Source organism: Pomacea canaliculata, linkage group LG6, assembly GCF_003073045.1.
Source record: "Pomacea canaliculata isolate SZHN2017 linkage group LG6, ASM307304v1, whole genome shotgun sequence".
Taxonomy (NCBI): Eukaryota; Metazoa; Mollusca; class Gastropoda; order Architaenioglossa; family Ampullariidae; genus Pomacea; species Pomacea canaliculata.
Genome location: NC_037595.1, coordinates 23,202,318 through 23,212,836, shown reverse-complemented (window position 1 = coordinate 23,212,836; position 10,519 = coordinate 23,202,318). Strand labels below are relative to the sequence as shown.

General features: G+C 42.4%; 1 protein-coding gene across 1 annotated transcript in view; it reads left to right on the top strand.

Annotated features, from left to right (window-relative positions):
- Window positions 1–331: 331 nt before the first annotated feature.
- The window catches only part of LOC112566956, a 32,365-nt gene continuing 22,177 nt past the window's right edge, over window positions 332–10,519 (top strand). The window contains 1 exon segment of the mRNA XM_025243386.1: window positions 332–563. The gene's annotated coding sequence lies outside the window, so the exon portion shown is untranslated.

Here is a 10,519-nt window from a genome sequence, read left to right as displayed (position 1 = left end):
CCTCCGAAACGGCAGTAAATGCATCCTATTTTTATCTAGTAACATTAAAAGTAAAGTCTTCTTTTGTAAAACGTATATGGCAGTTACACTGATCAGAGACGTTATACCCTCTGCACTGATGCAACAAGAACTTGTTCTTGATGACTGATTAGGAGAGGTCGGTCAGTTTGCTATTCCGCAGCCCTAAAAACATTGATAAACGCTTCCTTCTGCTGGCATGGCAACGTATTAGACGATAACTTTTCGTTGTGTGCAGAAATTAAAAATAAAGCTGGCTCCGTCTGTGTGAACCGAGTAGCTACCCCTGGCCCAGTGGCCTCCCCTTCGCCAGACTCATTACTGCGTATCCAGGCGCCGAGCTGTGTGCGCGTGCGCGCGCGTGTACCTGCGCGAGTTGCCGTCTGCGCGTGCGTCGACTGTTCTGTTCAGACCGTCGTGCTTTGCTCGATCGTCTGCTTCTGTTATTGGAAGGGAAGGATGCGGGATTCTGTATTGGGGAACTATTGCTGACAGACGCGTCGACAGCTTGTGCTGACCTCCTTTTTGCGAATAGTGCTGAGGAGGTAAGGTTGTACTTTTTTGTTTCCTTTTCTTTTTGTTGTCGTCGCCCTCGTTTAACGCCATCATTTTCCATTCTTGGCTAGACAAGACGCTGTGCATGCATATCACAAGGACAGGCTCACGAAGGACATTCCGGCGCATGTCTTGTGACCCCAAATGACCTTTCATTTTTTTTAAAAATCACACGACGACAGTTCCATGGTAACGAAGATAGCCTGTGGGTTGCGATGAAATTCTTTCTCGCTTAATTTCTGTCATTTCGCCTCTCTGTCCTCATCTCTATTGCGTTTTTTTTATGTGTTTGCCGTTGCGTTAGTTCGGTTTAATTGTCACGGGTACTCAACATCTGGCGAAAACTTCAAAACAGACCGATTGGGTATGGACACCAGTCGGTGCTGCAGCTCAACTAGAGTGCAAGCACGCGCAGGCTGTTCTGTTATCAGGTCTGGCGTTAGTTCGATCGTTAAGAGGCGGCTTCTCATTAATCCTCGTGATCCCCTCTGCTGCAGCCCCTCACCTCAAGGCTAGAAGCAGGCTAGTGAAAGCTGGAAACATGTTGCAGAACTGTTTCTGATTTTCTGGCCGCCGACATTTTTGTCTTCAAGACACGGCTGGAAGTATGCCATCGCATCCGGAGAAGAGAAAAGGTCAAAGTCAAGAGAGGTCACTGACTGAGGTAGCAGTACCAGGTGGTGGTGCATACTTTTATCGTGTGTGTGAGAGAGAGAGAGTGACTATGAGTCAAAGTCTCATTGTCTTTCGCACACACACACGTGCATCGATGTGCAAATAAACATACATATATACACGGTTGTGTGTGCGTATGTATTATTGCCTGTATGAACAAGTGTGTGCGTGGCCGTGCTTTGAGTGCTGCGCGCGGCGTGTGTGTGTGTTGAGAAAATAAGATGCCAGAAAATAAAAAACTCTCGATCCACTTCCACACACCCGCATACACACCCATCCACAACCCGCTCTCGCATGTATCTACATATCTGAGTGAGCATGTATGTTTGTGTGCATGAACATATGTGTGCGTGGACGTGTGAGAGTGGCTTGTGTGCTTTCAATTCTGTGAGTGGCACAGGGCGAGAATTACTTGACGGCCTGTGCATCATTTTATGACAGCTAGATTGAGTAGACCTCTTGCTTTCCCTGCCTGTCTGTATAGTTGTAAATCTTTGTGTCGGGTCAATCAGAAATGGAAAAGAGAACTGATGAAGAATTGCTCTTATTTTTTTTCCTTGCATGCGAACGTGTGTCTTTGTGTGTGTGAGAGACTTTGCACCCCAAGCACCTTGCCAACGAAAACCTGTCCGCACGCGATGCTTCACTTCGATACTACGTTCTCGTCATTTACAGCTCACGATCTTTACACCATCAATCCTGTGTTTCCCCGAGAACAGAATTTCCATCGTACGCAAGTGGGAGGTTCTGTTCCCTTGGGTTTTATTATTATTATTGTTAGAGGGAAGGGTGCTTAACCTACATCTCGCTTGCATGTCAAAAGTTACACCAACCGGAACTGGCTGTAACACAACGTGCTGAGCAGCTCTCTCTCTTTGGTCTGCACCCAACTGCAACCGGCAGGAATGTGTGTTACCTAACCAACGGGATTTGTTGTACTGCCGAAGAAGAGTAGCTCTTGCCTCTGCAGCAACACGCTGCGAACAGCGACCTCTGCGGCGTGCTAACAGCCGCCTCTGACAGGGTGTATGTTCAGGCAGGTGTGAGAGATGCCTGTAATTAGAGGTACGTACACCACGGCAACTGTCGCCTCTTCCCGTGCATGTGTTACAGGTCATACTCTTTCTTACATAAATTCTTTATATTGTCTCAGAAACAAACACTAGGACCACTTTCTTTGCATCCAATCGTCTGTTCTTTGAAGCGTTTATGGATTGCGAGGAGAAAGTTCAACTTTTTCCTTAATTTCAAAATTAGTTACAAGTATTTTAAACTATTTTATGTAAAGCATAGTTTATTGTGTTGGTAATATTTTTTGTATGTTTGTTTATTTGTTTTTAAGCAAGCAGTATCAAGCAGAAAGACCTGGAATTCTGAAACATGAACGAGTGTAAACCTGTGTTCAAAGTTTAACTTACTGTTAAGACTTTCCCCTTACCTAAAATACCAATCAATCAAAGAAATTTTACTGTAGTTAGTATGCCAATGGTCTCCAATTGTGAACAAAATGTAACTTCTGAATATGAAGTAATAATTATTTAAACTGCGCCATGCAGGGAATGTAAAGTCATCACAAGGATTCCGATGTGGCCATGCAGGGAAATACGCAGTGTGCATAAGTATTAAGGGCCTTCTTAACAGGCCATAATTCGTCGAGCGTTCGACCAAGTTTGACAAACTTGTCAGCGAAGGTCATGGGAAACTAATGGTTTGTGGCCAAATATTCGGGACATTTGAACTTTGGTCAGTGTGTTAAGTCCAAACCTATTTGCTGAGACGTTGCTTATATATATATCAATACAATGGGACTTTAAGACACTTAGAAAGTTTGATGCTTCGGCCCTTTTCCTCAAAGAATGTTAAAAAGTAAAATTTATCCAAACGTTTGGATGTTCCCATGGGAATAACACAGTAGATGGGATGATGCTGACCCGCCACAAAACCTCAGACTAGACGCATCTGTCGTCTGCCACTGACTTCTGTCGTAGCTTCCGTCGCCTTCCAATTATCTCTCTGTCTCACTGGTATAAAACAGAAGCCATGGCGCAGGAGGGAATGAAGAAGAGTAGCGCACTACGAGTGTGCCTGTTAGCGATGCTTCAGTAGCACGTGGTCAGTAACGTTTGATGGATAATTTGTGACCACTACCCGTAATGGATTATTTGCCCTCGGTACCACATATCGGATAAATTAGGATCAGTAACGTGAGATCAGTACTTGTGACCAGTTAGTCATTTGTCATCGGTAAGGTGTTGTCGGCCGCTTGTGATAATTTCTTAATCAGTACCAAGGAAAAGATAACTTGGGATCAGTAGAGGGTGATTAGTAACTTGTGATATGCTACTTGTGTTCAGTAACGTGTAATGCCTAATTTAGGATGAGTAACACGTGATCATTATTTTGATATTATGTATATTTACATCAGACCGAGGGCAGCCTTATAGGATGTAACCATTGTGATCTTCATTGCTGTTATTTTAAGTATCTTTCTATCAGTCTATTATTTACTCCTATTGTAACTGTGTCTTAAAAAAACCTGTTAGACCTTATTTACTTTTTTTGGAGAGGGGAGTTTGGCGCGGGGTTGGGAAGTGACGGTGGGGTTAGACTATAGATTTTACTGGAAATGTCAGCAACTAGCTTAATTTTCTTTCGGTTTTATTATAATTTTAGCGTCGTAAGAGTCATTTTCTGGAACAAAGCTCGGACGTCTAGGTGAAATTAATTCTTTGAATACCTAGCATCAAAAGGAGAAGTAAAAATCATTCCAACAGCTCAAATGTAGTCGAGCGTTCTACCAAGTTTAATAAGGCTGTGTGCAAAGACAGGAAAACAGCTGGGTTTTGGGCAAATGATTGGGACATCGGAAATTTTAGTCATCATGCTAAGCTAAGTCCAAAACCTGTTTACCAATACATTTTCCAGTACAATAGTTTGAAGTTTCGGCACATCCTTGGGGAATGTTAGAAACCGAATACTCAGAAAAAATGTTTGAGGGAAAAGGGAGCTGATAGGAGTGTAGGGGCTCTTGCAACCTCAAGAAGATGCGTCACCAGATCACGACAGATGCATTCGAATTCACTACTCTTTATGCTAGCACTTGAATACAGTGGTTCAACTGTTAACCTGTTGTGACCTCGGTGCCGCACGTGAATACGTCCGTTGTACAGCTAATCGCTGCAAACATGAAACCGTTTTACAATTACAGGATCCTTCGAGCGAAACAATGGGGAAATATTTCCCGTGATTTTAAACAGATTGGCAAGCTGTGGGTAAATGATAGTAATTAAACGAGAACTCTCGAATATCGAAGATTAAATGCACACAAACCCCTCTGCTTTTATCGTCTTTGGAATCAACAATTTGCATGCGCAGTAGAGGATCCCGCAGGGTCTCGCGGTAATGGCTCAGACGCGAGGACGCTGTTTGGATGGCGATGTTGTTACCATCCGCAGCAGTGGCGGTCGCTCGCTTGCGTGTTTGCGGCTGCCATCTTGGAACCGTTGGTGCCTCAGCAATAATCGCGCCACCACTCGTGCATGTAAGCAGACTGTTTGCAGTTTTCACCGGGAGTATAAACATCATCTGGCAATTTTCTCAGACCCCAGACCAAAACGGTTTTGCATTTACATAGTCAAATGCTGGGGTCCAGTTTCCAGCTTTTTTAAAATTTAAATATTCTTAGGGTAGTTCTGAATTGAGGTCTACGGGCCAAGATAATTTATTTAAACAGTTAAAGTGTGGCGCTTAACTTAGCCCTCCCATTAGCACCGCAGGCGATAAGAATCAATGCAAATCACAAAATTTTATATAACAATAAATATCTTTCAGATTCTCAAAAGGGTATATGTGACTACGGTTAGAACATGTTTAGGTGGCGGTCACAAACAAAACATAGTCGAATATTGTACGATGTGTCTAGTTAAGTGTCCATAAGTAAATAAAAGTTCTAGATCATAGCGCATGATTGCCATTACAGTAGATTGGAGTGTCTGCTGATGAAGACAAGGAAAATAGCAGACATTCAGCAGAATATGATGATGCCCAGGACGCGAAGGAGAAAATGCGTATAAAACACGTATTTAAATTTTTATTTTGGTTTTCCATTAATTTATTCATTGACTGGTTGATTGATTTAGAAGTACTGTTGACTTGAGCAGCTAATATAAGGCTAGTTGTGCAGTCGCTGTTTCACAAACTCAAAAGATGAGGTAGCTCTCCTCCAATGGTCTTGCGTCTAGGATGGGGGAAGTGAGGGGGGAAAGAGAGATGGGAGCACCGTTTCCGGAGTGACAACTGCAGTCGCACTATTACTGCGGTGTCAATATTCTACCTTGATGATGGCATGGGGGCTTAGTGGAACATTCATGATTTGCGTCATAGGGAGAAGGACGAAAATAGCCGACATGCAAAGCACGACAGGTGCGTTCTTGTCACGTGATTATGAGGGCACACGCTGCATGTGCCTGCGTGCTTGGTGCATTTTCCTTATATCCGTTTGCAATTCCTGGACCCCTGAGCGCAGGTCTCTTCGTCAGGCCCAGGTGGGCAGCTTTAAAGGCAGACGATATAGCGCAGATGGCTCAACCTGAACTCAGTCCAACAAAACCGCAGGTGTGTTAAAGGTCTACCAGGATGCAAATTTTCTTCCTAGTGAGTGGATAAAGCTCAGTGCAAGCTACCATTTCCCGAAATATGGGCGCCTTACGCATTTTGGCATTCTCGATATACACGCATACAAACATCTTGCGCAGAAAGAAGTAAAAGTCGTGTCACGTTTGTACGCAGCTCTCCCCATGGCTGAAGCTTTGTAAAGGCACCACAATGCGGTCTTCTGTTGATGTTGATCTCTGTGCACAGTGATGTTTGTAAGCCCTTATCCAATATAACGTAAGGGAAGTATTCACTCAGATTTGGGGAAACACTATCGTGTACTAAGGCGTTGTTCGAAAAAATGGCATCAAACTGGAGAAGGCACTGTACCACACTTGATGAATGGAGAGAGCTGAGTTCGCGAGTCATGATGACCGACCTCGCATCTCTTGAAAACACACACACAGGTGCGCATATATACCCTTTTTTTCTTTTTTTCTTTTTTCATTTGCAAAAAGCCTTCTACTTTGTAACAGCTGTAGAACTCATAGATAGTATTTATGGTTGGTCCAGAATTATCTGCCCCATTAAACCGTCTAGTCAGTAAGATTGTGAGAGCTGTCTCTAATACCTTTTTCTTTTCTATATATTGTGTTGCTGTCAACATCTCTAAAAGGCTAAATAGCAGTTATTTAAAGCAGATGTGATTAGCCTTATAAGCAAGCGTGTTACCTTCACCGCTGTCGTCGCTAGTTCACGCATTGCATTTTACTGCGGAGGAATCTCCTAAGAACCATACCTTGTGACGTGCTTACGATGTAAACAAGAAAACAGCAACTTCCCTGTTGGAGCTGGCCTCTAGCACAGTGATTTTATAGTGAGCTGTGAAAGGTTCAGGTAAGCTTCTGCTGTCTTTCCTCTGAGTGAACAAATGAAATGAATCACATAACGAAACCTAGCAACAGGTGTTTTGGCAAGCCTTTCTCTTCAGCGATTCTTTGTTAGATGACCTGCGGAGAGGGGTCGCGATAATGACAGATTTTGCTGTCCTCATTCTTATAACTATGGGCTAGGTTCCAAGATGGCACATAACACGCACAAACACAGTTGCTCTTTCTCTCTCACTCACACACACACGCACGCGTAAGAGGAAGGGAGAGAAAACTGAAAAACATCTGCTTTGACATTCACGAGGCGATGCGGGGGCAAACGGAAGAAGCAAGTGCTGCTGCTGCTGCTCCTAGGCTTTTACATTTTGTTGGAGACTGAGAGAAGGATGAGGTCATGCTGAGCTCGGTGTGCAACGTGAGTACTGGCCGAGACTGAAGGAGAAAGAGGTGATGCTGGCATCTCAGAAATGGCTTTGTGAGCGATGTGCAATACTCGTGAGAGAATCCGACAAGACAGATACAGAGAGGGAAGTGAGAAACAGAGAAGGGAGGAGGCAGAAAGAGAAACAGAAAGAACAGAGAGGCACTGTGAGAACGAGACAAAGGGGCAACCTAACAGAGAGACATCGAGACAGAAACTGCTTCATGAACCACAACAGTTCGCTCTTAGCACAACATCTTGCCCCAAAACAGCATCCACGAGCTGTCGATCTGCAAATTACCGCACGAAACCGTTTTCCACAGCACGTGGGCGGTGGGCCTTTATCAGACTTTGCTCACTTATATCGAAAGTTGAAACAAATTCATATGGTGACTGGTACTGAAAATGAGCTTTGCCATTAGCTGGTCAGCCCGGAGACAAACGAACCAAAATAATAATAAGTTCCCGAAAATCTTAGTCTGTGTCACAGTATTTACTACTTAGTTTATGGAAAGCAAGTAAAGAAAGGTTAACAGAGTAAGGAATCTTATGGGGTTTTGGGGTTTTTTTTTTTTTCATTTTACATCTAGCCCTCTAAGGAAAGGAAACTAAAATACTACTTAACTACAAATCAAAGAGGCATTAAAGAGGCAAAATTAGAATATGTGCGGGTTTGTTTTCTAATTTGACAGGGATTGTGACTGGAGATTAAATAAAATACGGTTCAATAGATGAAGGATTAGAGTAGTATGACGCAGCGGACCCGTCTATTAAATGGGGTACCTGTTCGGAGAAAAAGTGAGATGGGTTCCGCCCTAACAAAATTAATGTGGTTTTTAACTCCTCATTTCCCAACTACCGAAAGTTAACCGAACTGCTTTAACTTTTTTCAGCTTTACCCTTTGCCTCTCTGTCTGCCGAGATAAGTAAACATCATTGTGTGTGTAAGAGAGAGACTTTATCCACAGTAGTTATGGCCCATGACTACAGTGAGAAAATACATACATGCATTAAAGATTATATGCGAACTTAACATCAAAGTAAACAAAACAAGGCATGAATACATTAAAAAAAAACTGCAATTCAATTGCTACACTTGCTGTCTATATAACCATTGATTAATATACACACATACAAATTCTGGCTGTAAATGATATTACACAGTGTTTGTGGAGCAGCATGCAGTAGCTGTGCAGCTGTCGCGTGTAATGAGCATGTACTCATCAGTAAATACGGCTTTTATTCACCTGGCGGTCTGGATCTTTTGTCATTTGGTATGGGCTGGTGAAGTAGGTAGCAAAGTCACTCAGTGTGTGTGTGTGTACAGCAAAATTGTAAATGAATGTTCAATTAAAATATAATTGTAGAAACATATTTTATTTCATAACTGTCAAATAAATTTCAATATATATTTTTGTCTCCATATAAATGTTTCAAGCATGACGAAAGCCCTTAACTGAAAACCTACCCTTCTTTCGTACCTTGAATTATTTCTCTTGATGATACACTGTTGAATTTGTGGAAAGGATGTTAATATTGTATACCACGCACGGGATGAAACCTTATTGTCTGTGTGCAGTGTGATTTAGTAAAACAAAAAAGTAGTTGACAAATGAGAGGAGAGGAAGCAAGTGAGAGATAATCAGTGACTGGCCGACTCATTTTCTTTTCTTATGATGGTGCCACCGGCAATAATCCATTCTCATCATAAAAAAGTGGTTTCAGCTGCCTCATCGAGTGCGAGAATAGACAGCCACCAGGATGGTAGCTTTGTCTTTCTTCATGACGAATACCAGGCGGCTCACTTCAAAGGGGATTGCTGGATCAGTCACTTGTGAGCCAACTTGCCCACCTTCCCTACTCCACTCTCGCCCTCCGCCACCTCTCCGTTATTCCGTTATCTTCCTTTTTCAGCTGCCAAAAATAAAAAACAAAACCGGCAGGCATTTTGTCCGCTAGTTTGTCAAGGACCGATAACTCAGTGCAGAGGAGAGGGGTGGGAGTTCTGTTTGTGGCCGTACTTAAAGGCAGAGTTCGGATCATTTTCAGGTTTCTGCGGTACATGGATAAAAATGGCAGAAATGCTTGAAATTTGACATCCAAGTATATTATCAATATCAATATGTCATCCACGTTCTGAAGAATGAATTCTTTTTCTGATGAAAATTATTTGTATTTTTATATAGACCAAATTGTAGCCTTCAAAGTAGTCCTCAAACTTGAATGTCAGCATAGATGCAAAGATCTTTATGAATGGAGTTTAATACATATGATTGCATTGCGCAGTGTGATCCAGATTCAATATTTCCAACATGCTAAATTTTTCTCAGTATAATTACTATGTGTAAATAAAGAAGGCAGCGGTGGTAATAACAGAGTGACTGACCCAAAACAAAACCCACGACTACCACACTTTTCTGTCGATGGAGGCCGATTTGTACCGTACGTCAGCAGGTACTAATAAACAGCTGCAAGACCACCAGCAGACTGACAGACAGTTCGAACTCTTGTGGAATGGAGACCAGCACCGATAAGAGCAAAGTCATTGCCATTGACAACGGCAAATAAATGGGGTATGGCTCTAACAGGTAAGCAGCTTTGAGTACTTGGGAGACATACTCTCTCAGGACGGCAGCTCCATGACAGATATCCGCATCAGGATCGTTATAGCAACGGCGGAGATAGCTGTATGGGTCTGGTGCAGCCATAACATCAGGTTTACTACAAAGTACAAAGAAAGAACTAGCTTACGAACTGGTCGTCCTGTGCAGGACCTCCTCACTGTCGCCTAAAATAGGCATGATTGGCTGGTCTTGTACGGGTACCAGTCAAGGGACGAATGACTGACAAAAACAAAAAAATAACGGATGAAAATTTGCTTTCAGGAATGAATTTAGCACAAACCTGCCACATTAGGCTATGCAGTACGCATTAGAAGTGACTTTGTTTTGCTTTCCACTATCGTCGCTTTTACACAAAGCACTTTTGATTTACAAAAACCTGTTTATAGTTAGACAGTAAAATTTATTTAACGGAAATGTTTCTACTCACTGTGTTGTTAAAAGAAAACAGTGCATTTACATTTAATAATTGTGGAATTTATTATTAATCGTTACTTCTGGGAATAATTCTAGAATTTTATTACATTAGGCCCTCCGAAATTGTACAGCTCACCCTCCTACACTTGCAGTTTCAGGCGTTTGGAGCAGCGAATAGAAAAAGCATGATAAAAAATTGTGATTCTCAGTACGAAAAGGTAAAAATCATTAGACACATTTTTTTATGAATTCCCCCCCCTCTACCCCTTCCACTCCCACTTTAAAGATACCAAAGTAATCGAAAAAAAACTTTGGAAATTAACTTCATT